The sequence below is a fragment of the Suricata suricatta genome, chromosome 12, assembly GCF_006229205.1.
Source record: "Suricata suricatta isolate VVHF042 chromosome 12, meerkat_22Aug2017_6uvM2_HiC, whole genome shotgun sequence".
Lineage (NCBI taxonomy): Eukaryota > Metazoa > Chordata > Mammalia > Carnivora > Herpestidae > Suricata > Suricata suricatta.
In genome coordinates this window covers 90,233,745-90,244,742 of record NC_043711.1, presented here as the reverse complement: position 1 = coordinate 90,244,742, position 10,998 = coordinate 90,233,745, and the positions used below count along the sequence as shown (strand labels likewise).

Here is a 10,998-nt window from a genome sequence, read left to right as displayed (position 1 = left end):
TGTATCAAAACATCAAATTGTATACCTTAAATATGAACGATTTTAATCTGTCACCTATACTTCAGTAAACCTCTTTAAAAAAGAAAGAGCTAATACACTTCGGTGATTTTTAAATCTGGGGACATTTTGAGGACAAATAAAGTGAGAGAGCCACAGGGAAGGTTTGGTATCACTGGGCAGAGAAGCCAAAATGCTGGGGGCTTATTTGATGTGGGAAAGGGGATGCGCGTCCCCTGGAGGACCCAGCGCCTCGGAGGAAGAGTGCTCCTGATAGGCGGCAGGGAGTTAGAGCCAGGCACTGTGTGCTTAAAGACCGAGTTCCATGGGCTGCAAGGAGAGGCTCTTGCCTGAAAACTGATGGTGAATACAGACAATGCTCCAATCCCTGTGGAACGTGATTGCACTCAGCTCCCTAAATTCAGTGTTGCTCCATATTTATATATGCTGTTACCCAGTGAATACCTGATTAAGGAATGCAGCTGCCAAATGAATACATTTGTTGCTCATCAAATGGCACCATAAAGCCAGCAATGATGGGGCTTATTAGAAACCTTCTTTCACTCAGTGAAAAATCCCCCACATGTCCCAGCCAGTCCCAATACCGCAGCTAATGAAATGGGTAACCAGTACACAAAGAGATGTATTCAAGAGCAAATTAACTGCCTCAGGAATATGCATCATAAAGATTGCAGCCTGGAAAATAAATAGACAGTGTATTGGACAAATTGGCCTCGTGTTTAAGTGTTGATGGGTTGGAAATATTGGTTTAGCTTCTTGATAGAAGCAAGCAGTATGGGATCCTGGAAGCAAACATTAGCAATGAAAAATCAGGCTGGGGACCTTCTAATTAGCTAGACCTGGGCAAGGCGTGAGGAGTGACAAACATTTATTGAGTCACTTCCTGAGAGCAGCCAGGCCCTGTGCTGGCCTTTATGTATGGTGCCACTTATTCCTTTTGTCGCCCAAAAAGGCAGGAGCCCTATATTTTTGTCCTCATCTACCTGTGACCACATGATGAGATTACAGAAAGAGACTTTGTTTTCTCTGTGTAAACTATTAGTGCAAAGCTTCTATCAGATTCTTTTAAAACACCTCCTTTAAATTGTCCCTGGATACTTTGTCTCCTGAGCCCTTGCTCATGATTAAAAAAAAAAACACACACAGATATATAGTATATATATTTCCCTCTGTTCCTTCTGCTCCAAATTCTTGTCTTGCTATCCCACTGCCTACTCTGCCTTGATTCTTCTCTGGGAAGCTTCCAGACCAAAGGGAAGTAACAACCTGAAGGTTGAATGACCTTCCTACTGTGGCTCCTCCAAGACCCAAGGTTGGGTGTTAACACTGTATCCCAATCTCTAGACACAGGAAACACACACACACACACACACACACACACACACACACACACCCCACACACACACTAAGGGAGAAGGCAGTAGTGTGGGTTTCAAGTCCTATGGATGTGGATCCTAAGATCTGGGACAAGCTACCTGATTCCTTTGAGCCCCTATTGCCCCACAGGAGAGGAAGATGATCCTGCCTTCCTCAAAGGTCAGTTTGGAGGAACAGATGAAATAATGTGCAGAAGATTCTAGAGTCCTGATCTGCATGATTTTCATAGGCCTTCCTTCTTTCAAGAAGAGACGGCCAAGGAGTTAGTTGAAGGGAAGGTCACTGCAGCTATGGGGCCCCGCCTTCCTACAAGGGACTAAATGAGCTGATGTGATGTGTGGGAAGACCACAGGGAGTCCATACAGGAGGCCCCACCTGCTGGGATACATGCCCTCGTGCTGGCTCAGGCAGGTTTTCATTATTATGCTTATTATTTTATATTAATATGTTTACTATAATATTACTATATTTCATTAATTTAAGCCTGATTTTTATGATTGTTTTGAAGAAAAGCTAGCGAATTGTTTGGACATATCCCCTGGTCCACTACAGGCTAGTTAGCAGTAAATTTCCAGTTAAGGTTACCAGACTCTGCGGGCCTGTATTTATTTATTTATTTATTGGTGCATGTTCTAGGTTGGGCTCCCCCAGAAGCAGACAAGGATGCACGCAAGTAGTTTTTCTGGGAGGGGACCTGAAGAGGCAACCAGGAATCAAGTGGACAGGGAAGGGAATGCATAGGCTGTCTTATTGAGCAGGTTACTGCCATTGGCCACTGGGAACTTCTGGTGGGCAGTTTAGAATACACAGCATGGTTATGGCCCCTGAGGGCTGAGGGGGCAGGGTGTCTGTGCCCTATCTTTGGTTGGTTGAAGGCTGTTCATGGGGACATTTGTTCTCCAGCACTTCTAACCTGCACACAGGGAAACTTGAGGGAGAGATACAGGTCCTGCAGTGGGAGCCATCGCCTTGCACAGGAGCGGTGAGTGCCGCGGGGATGTGGGTAAACGCGGATGGTGCCTGTGTAAACTTAAAAATCTGGGATCCGTAGCAAATCCTACATTTGCAATTGTTTCTGTATTTGTCTGTTTGTCTTATGCTACAGGCTGTGAGCTGTGTGAGGACAGAACCATCTCATTTTCATCCCCACTGTCGTGGCTAGAACAACCCATCAGCAAACAACTGTTGACTGACTGAATGATTGAGGGAATAAGTGATTGAAGACTTGAAAACACAACAGGATCAAAATTGCAGATCAGAGGCCTACAAGAGCCTGGAGGTCATGAGTCAGAGAGGCAAATATGGATCCTATTTTTGAGATGCTCACAGCCCAGAGGAGGCTGCTTCTACTCCATGAGAACACTGATGTTTAGGATCAGTGGCATTCCTTTACCTGCTGGGCATGGAGCTTGACTACATTTCCCAGACTCTCTTGAAATTAGGTGAGATCATGTGATTGAGTTCTGACCAATAGAATGCGGGCAGAAGCAGTGTAGACCAATTCGCAGCATGGTTTGCAAAATTTCCTGTGCAGTTCTCAACATTGTCTCTTTTTCACCACCCACCAGATAAATGGAGAGAACTCCAAACACTGAGAGGAGGGTGGAGCCACAAGAGGGGAAGAGCCTGGGCCCCTGAATGACTGCCTAGGGGAGAAATTTCCACAATTCTAACTGACCTGTTTTGTATCCTGATGTCACTGAAACTGGGATTATTTCTTACAGTCAGTTCCCTGGCGTGATTGATACAGTGCCCCAAGGGGAAGTGTTGGGAAGAATTCCTTGGGAACTCCTTGACCTTAGAGGAAGGCTCTCTGCTGGGGAAAATGTCAGACTCCTACTCAGAGTTCATTAAGGAAGCTGTAGACTCTCTACCAGGACAAGAGAAGTATGGAGCTGGGAGTTGGGCAAATGTGCTACCACATACATTAAATTAAACCCAGCCAAATGGATTTTGTGATGCTCTTTGAGGAGGACAGAAAGAACTTTAGGTAGCAATACTTGCCCCAAATGGTTGGTGAAAATTGCATTTCTCTTCCTGCAGGGATTCTTGGTATGATACATCCCAATGATGTAGGGTCTATTCTACTCCTTCTGGGGTAGCAGAAGAATACAGATTACTTGTGGCTAATGGTTCTCCTTCGGAGAGCCACTTTTCTTGTTCACTCTGTGAACAGTTAACAGTGGCACTGAACTTCATAAGGCAGGCAAAGATGACTGAGTTTGCAGCTCTACCATCAACTTCTTTCTTGCCCTGGGAGATCTGGGACAGAGACTGTATATTCTCCTCTTGGTGCCTATTGTATTTGCTTCAGAAGAAAGAGGAAGTGGTTAAGTCCCTCATCATATGAGGTGAATGTGTTCAACCTCTTTGCTGAATGTTTACATTACCTATATGTAGGGAAACCTAGAGGAGAATTCAGATCATATGGTCCTATTTTCCCCAAGGATCATATTATAAGATTCAGAAATCAAGTAAGTCCCACTCATAAAATGAAGGTTCTCAGAGCCCATACATGGGGGCTGGAGAGCAGGTATGGGAATCAAGGCAGCTCCTGAGGGTAGGAAGCAGAGTCACTGGGAGATGGGATGGACCTCCATGTTTTTAATAATTACTTAACCCCTCAAGATTTAAATCCCAGAGAGAGAATCTAGCTATAGAAAGCATGAGACAGCACGGAGCACTCCCAGAGACATTTAGTCTTTTAAGGCTCCCCAAAATTTTCTAAGGAGATGCTCAGTTTGTGCTGATGCTACTGCTGGACGGGAGAAGGTAGCCTTTGCCATTCTCATGAGAGTCGTTATAGTCTCCAGGTGTGCTCCCCAACACTCTGATTATTCTGGACACTCTGCCAACAAACCAGTAAAGTGCAGCTGTAGTGCCCTTCTGAGCGATGGCTGTGAACCTGGGAGATTCAGAGGTGAATTTTCTAGACATGGCATCACCCAGCAGGTCCAGGCTTTGGTGCTGCCTGAGGTCTATTCCTTGGTAGGAATTGACTTTAGTCCTATTTGCTTCTTCCTTCCCCCAACAAGCAAACAGCTCATCATGTGTGGCCTTTTTGGTTAGATTATTGTGTCTCCATGGCCATATACCTCCGTGTCTCTTAAAATCCTATAATCCCTAAAAAACAAATAAATAAAAATAAAATAGTCCCAAGGCAATATTTGAGCCTAGATGTGAGAGTGGTCAGGGAGGTGATGGCCCCTGCCCATGATGGGACAGGGGGCATTTTTAGGGATGTGGGTGACCTGAAAATTCTAGTGGAAGCCCCATTTCTGGGGTCTCTAAGTGACTAGGGATGATAATTTCAGAAGAGCGGCAGAAACCAAACTCTCTGAAAAAGGAGGCACTGGATTAGCTTGTTGCATCAAAAACAAATTCCTGAGATCCTGCTGTTTCACCAGGACCTTCTAACACTTCATTGTTTGGTCATCTGGGCCGCGCCATCAGGAGGTAGTCACCTCTTTGCACACAGACTCGTTTCTGCCTATGGGCCAGGGTGGAGCTTTCAGAACAGAGAAAAATCAAATCACAGCAAAGATTGCCATGGGAGGGAGGAGAAGGTTTCACCCCCACTTTAAATGTTCCTTAATGTGCTATCCAAAGGCTTATTTATCTCTTAAGGCATTTATGAAGTATTTTCAATGCGTGAGGCATTGAAGGGGTAGATGAAAACACACATAAGGTATGAGCCTTACTCTCAAAGGAATTAAAAGTAGGAGTGATAATAGGTAATGTTCATAGGGTGCTATATAGTTTGCAAAGCTTTTTTGGTTAATATTGTAATGCCACTGATTATAAATAGTATTCAGCAGTCAGCATTTCCCCCGAGTGCATCAGGAAACTAAAGCTCAGAGAGGTCAAGCAACTTGACCAAGTTCATAGTGCACACAGCTTGTCAGAAAAGAGACTAAATTTGAACTTGGGTCCTCTGTCTAAATCTCTTGCCTCTTTAGCCAAGGAGACAGACACGCATGGTGAAGTGATAAGAGGGATTGTATGAATATTAAAGAAGATGAAGGAGCTTCCAAGATGCAGGAATTTAAAAAAATGTTTTATTTATTTTTGAGAGAGAGAGCATAAGAGGGGGAGGGACAGAGAGAGAGGTGGACAGAAGATCTGAAGCAGGACTGAAATCAGCAAGCCAGGTGCGGGTTTTGAACTCATGAAATGCAAGATCGTGATCTGAACTGAAGTTGTACGCTCAACTGACTGAGCCACTCGAGTTCCCCAAAGATACAGGAATTTTTAAAGACAGAGGAGGTGTACTGGTCTGCTTGGGGTCTTCAAGCAATGAAAAAATTAGGGTTAAGCTGCTCTACATGGGAAAATGAGAAAGATTGTTTTTTAGATCTTTGAGGAGGAAAAGAGCAGGGAGGAGGAGGACAAAAAGGAGGAGGTATGGAGAGGGAAGCCTTCAAGATGACTTTTGGCTGGGGACCGTTTAAGGTAATAGGATACTGCAGTGGCCTTTAAAATCAGCTATGCCTAAGTGCAGCTGTAGTCATTTGCTGTTTTGTAATATGTGTTTATGTGTCTCCTGGCCTTCCAGTATCTTTGGCAAAATGTTTTGCATCCTTGCTTTTATCAGTGGGGTTTTGGAAATTGAAGATGGGATTTTCACTTGTGGATCAACTTGGTGTAGAACAAAGATGGCATGTACAGAAGCAGGAATCCAGAGGCTGAGGTGAGCATCCATTCATTTATTCATCCATCCATCCATCCATCCATCCACCTATCCACCATCGTCTATCATCTATCCATCCATCTATCCATCATTCATCATTCATCACTCCTCCCTCCATCCATCAGCCATCCATCCATAATCATCCATCACCTGTCCATCCATCCACCTACCCACCCATTCACTAATTCATTTATTCAACAAATATTCATTGAGCATCTACCATGTACTTGGCTCTGCTCTGGGTACGGGGGATACTATAATGAACAACACAGACAGATACCCTATTCCCAGGAGCATCCTATCAGTGTGAAAATCAGACCATAATAGTAAGTAACTGAATAGATTACCAAGATAATTTCAGACTGTTATAAACACTATGAAGACAATAAAGCAGGGTATTGTTATAGAAGAGTGGCTGTCAAAGTTTTGCTCCTAGACTAATAGTATAACACAACCTGAAAACTTGTGAGAAATGTACATGGTCAGGACCCACTCAGACATATTGGATTAGAAACTCTGGGGGAGGGGAACCCAGTAATCTGTATTTCAAACCCTCCATACACGTTCAAGTCTGAGATCCACTGGTGCGGAGAATGACAGTGTGGGTACCTGAGGTAGGGTAGTCCAAGAAGGCTTCTTAGAAGAGGCAACATTTGAATTGAGATCTCAGTGATAAGAGTTTAGTTGTGTAAGCCTAGAGATGTGTTCCAGGCAGAGAGAATAGCGAATGAAAAGGCCCTGAGACAGGAATGAAGTTGGGGGTCTTAGGGGACTGAAAGGAAAAAGGCCAGTATGGTTGGAGTATGGTGTATAGTCATGCAAATTCATGATGACAGAGCGAGGAGTGTTCTGGTTGCTCTTTGGATATTCATTCTCTTTTTTATAGAAATGTGGTCTTTGCACATTTGCATTGGAAGCTACATACTGGGATTCTTTTTGAAAGTAAAATAATTAATTTAAATCTTACTAGTAATACAGATAGAAATTTTCCTTATAAATGGATTTCTTGGCTTTTTATGAAGCTGCAGTTTGTCTTGGGAAGATTGCAGTGGGCCAGGAGGCAAGAGGATTGGGATCTAATTCTGTCACATTCTGTTCACTGCTCCTGACCCCATCCACAGGGTGAGGAGGGAGAGCTGCTCTGTCTCCTGAGAGAGACGGCTGCTGGCATCTCCTTGAGGGGTAGTCTTGTTGTCCTTCAGCCTCCTTGCCTCCTTTTCCTCTACCTGATTTGACCTTGGATATCTGTGCCTGGGGCAAGGCAGAGGGAAAGAGGGTTCCCTGAGAATTTCCACCTGTGTCCAATGATGTTTTGGAAATCTGCTTAAATATACAGTAACGCTGGGTGCTGGAGTCCATGTTCTCAGTGGTGGTTTTCTTCATAGTTATTGCTCTGCTGCTGAACCCAACAGTTTTATTTCTTGCAAACAGACATCTGATGAAAAGAATAGTAAACAGAGCTGCAAAATCAGGAGCATGGCATTTGGACTTGACTCTGCAGGATTGGAGAAAGAGAGAAGGGAACAAACCTGGACCTTCCCCAAGGAGGCTGTGAAGTGTCTTGGGAAGACTCTCAGGTAAATCCTGTAACTTGGATGTATTACCAGGCCTCTCTGAGCCTCTGTTTCCTCGTCTGCAAAGTGGGGATGTGGCTCTTATACAGTATTAAATAAGATGGCATGTGCCAGGTATATGGCACACAGTAGGTGCTCAAAAAATGTCTGTGCTTGTCTTTTATCCCTCCCCTGGAAGCTGGGAAATGTCTCTCCTTCCTAGGCAGCGGCCAAGCCCCTCTTTGCCTACAACTCTCTGGGTTTGTTTGCTTGTGTAGTAATTAGGCACAGCAGCTAAGAGTATTCAAACCTGCAGCATTATCTTTTCCCCAAGCTGCTTCAGTTGATAGAGGGTTGGTGGGAGATGACAGCTTGTTTATCCAGGGAGGCTATAAAATATTCTGTCGAGTGAACACACAGAAAAGCTCATTTGTCTTGTCTTTTGTCTCCACAGCTACATAGTTCAGAAGGGATGCTGTTATGCTGTGTCACTGACTGCCCCTCTGAGCATGCCCACAGACCCTCTTCTGCCCCCTGGGCCCTACCTGTCACCACACCACCTCTACAAGAGCATCCACCAGGAGGGCTATTGACCGCTCCCACCTCTGACTGCTCCCCTGAGCAGTACCCCGGACACCATCGCCTGGATGTCCACAGGCCTCTGTGCTCCCTTCCCACACTCGCTTCTTCTCTTCTCTGCATCTCAGCCCTCAGCAGCACCGGCCACCCACCCCCTGAGCCTGAAGCCTGGGAGTCCATGGTGGGCATCTCATTCTTTCTTGCCGCCACATCCCTTCACCCATCAGGTCCTGCCCAGGTTCTCTCTCACATCTCTCTCTGACTGTTCTTCCACTCAGTCCCAGCCATCTCCACCCTGTGGAGTGCTCCCTCCCTCCTCATGGCTGCAGCCAGGGATCTGGTTCTGGAGCACACTCTGGGCTGTGTCAGGTCCTGCTCCCGGGCCTGCAGTCCTGAGGACAGTTGGAGGGATGGATTTGTGATCAACCCCAGAGGCCGTGGCATGGAGGATGGGGTGGGGGTGGAGGTAGGAAATGAGTTCAAGGTTTTGAGAAAAACAAATAAACCAAACCAAACATTCTGGCCTTCAATGCTGGTACCAGCACATATTAGCTGTGTGATTTCTGACAGCATTAAAAATCTCTTAGGAGGCCAGTTTCTTCTTTTCTGAAAAGAGGCCAATCATTTCTATCTCAAAAAGTTGCTATGAAGTTTGGATGAAACCATATACATGGTAGATGGTAGAGGTTTGATCAGCATCAGGCTTTTTTCCCTTTCACTTTGAGCAGGACTTTGTAGTTCTCAGCAGCCTTTCTTAGATCGTTCATTTATTCCACATACTGATTGTGTGCCTACTATGATCTGGGCCCGTGCTAGGTGTTGGGGTGCAGTGGAGGCAAGACAGGCTTAGTCCCATCTCCCCTGGAGTTTACATTTTTGGTGGAGAAGGCAGACCAAAAGCAGGTGACACAAAAGTAATATAATATCAGGCCGTGTTAAGAGCCATGATGAAAAATCGAGCAAAGTAAAATAGGAATGATGGAGACTTGGAAAATCCCTGGAGCTGAGATCTGTGAGAAAGAGTCAATAAACAAGCCAAAGAATAATTAAAATAATTACTGACTGTGGTGAGTGCTGGGAGGGAAGTGAGCACGGTTATGTGACACCGCAGGCAGGTTGACAGAATACTAAAAGTGTATGGGAAGTGAGTGACGTGTATGACGATAAGTGACATTCAGTGACCCATTCTTTCCCCCAACACCTCTTTCCTGTACCTTTAATTTCTTCCTCTAGTGGATCCCTCCCACCAGCATTGACTCACATGAAGGCTCTTTGTGCTTAGAACATGCCTCTCCCTCAAACCCCAGGCTTTTGTCTAGCTGTGATCCTACCAGAGGAAACCTTTCTGGAGTTGACTACACTTCAAATCTCTGCACCCATTTCTTCAGTTCATTCTTCAACTCCGTCAGTCTGGCTTCTGCCTCTAGGAGCATTCCAGAATCTGCTTTCTCTGAAGTCACCAATGACCTCCAAGGTCATGGTCACTGTACCCTTTGAGTTCTCACATCCTGTCTCCTGGCCATATTCAATATCATTCTTTCCGTAGCTCCCAACATGTACACCACCTCTTCAAGTTTGCTTCCCCCACCTCTTCTTACTCCTCCTCAGGCTTCTTTGCTGACTTCTCTCCCTCTGCTGGTTCCTTAAATGTTGGAGTGTCCCAAAGTTCCATCCTGGGTCCCCTTCTCTTCTCTCCCTATACATTACCCCTGGGCAAGGGTTTAAGTCTCCCAAATTCCTATCATCGGCCCAATTTGCTCACCTGAACTCCTGGCCTATGTTCTCAATTCATTTTTGGATGCCTCTGCTTGGAAGTTTTATGGGCATCTTGAACTCAACAGTTCTAGACTGGAATTCACCAACATCTTCCTCCACGAACTCGGTTCTCCTAATCTTCCCATGTCAGTGGCACAAGTCTGTGGCACAAGCCAGAGCTTTGGAATTTACCAGTTCCCCTTGAGCCCTTGCTCACCTTCATAACTGCTGGCCATCAAGTCCTGTGGATACTGCCCACTGAATGCTCTCCGAGGTGTCCTTCCACAACCACTTCCTCTGCCTCCTCCCTCACCCAGGCCTCCAGCATCTCTTGCCTGGACCACTGCAGAGTCTCCTCCCTGTCTCCACTCTTGTCCCCTCTGATCCATCCTGCACAGAGCAATCAGAACAATCGTTCAAATATGCAAACCTGATGGTGGTCACCTTCCTGGTTAACACCTTTCAGGGCTCTTCATTCAGCGTCCTGAAGCCCAGAGAGGAAGAGCGGTTTGCGAAGGCCTCCCAGCAAGTCCGGTGTGTTCATACTAACGCAGAACAACTCTGCTCTTAGCCATGATTGGAAGGAAATGCAGCTTCAGCATGGACCCTTCCCCATAGATTCTGGCTCTTTCTGCTGCTGAAATAAAAAAGATGAACAAGTGGTAAGTCTTTCTGGAAAAGGGTTGGAAATCATGCAGGATCTCTTTGCCTTTGCCTTGGACTTCTGAGGCTGAGGCCCTGGTGTCATGTTGGCTTTTCCTGCCACCATTCCAGACCCCTTACAGTTCTGCCTCAGCCTTTCCCCACACCATCTCTGATACAGATCCTCACCTGCAGACACTCCTGTCTGCTGTCTCTCACCTGAAATAGTTTGAGCTTCTCAGTGGCTGGTGGCAGAGCCTGGTGGGCATAGGTCTGGCTAACACTTGAGAGTAGGAACACTCTGATAAGGTGGCAAGTCCTTGTACGCTGAACTGAGATGGGGTTGATGCCAAGCCAGGGTCAGTCAGTGAGTGAGCCCTTGGC

At 45.8% G+C, this 10,998-nt stretch overlaps 1 long non-coding RNA gene across 2 annotated transcripts in view; it reads left to right on the top strand.

Moving 5' to 3' along the window:
* Positions 1–2,506: 2,506 nt before the first annotated feature.
* Positions 2,507–10,998, top strand: part of LOC115275273 — a 29,919-nt gene continuing 21,427 nt past the window's right edge. Inside the window, exons 1-5 of one of the 2 annotated variants that reach the window (XR_003901453.1) lie at positions 2,507–2,837; positions 5,951–6,085; positions 7,517–7,662; positions 8,093–8,398; positions 10,439–10,634. This is a non-coding gene — a long non-coding RNA (uncharacterized LOC115275273). Of the gene's footprint in view, positions 2,838–5,950; positions 6,086–7,516; positions 7,663–8,092; positions 8,895–10,438; positions 10,635–10,998 lie in introns of those variants that run through there. The other variant, XR_003901452.1, reaches the window with a different exon arrangement.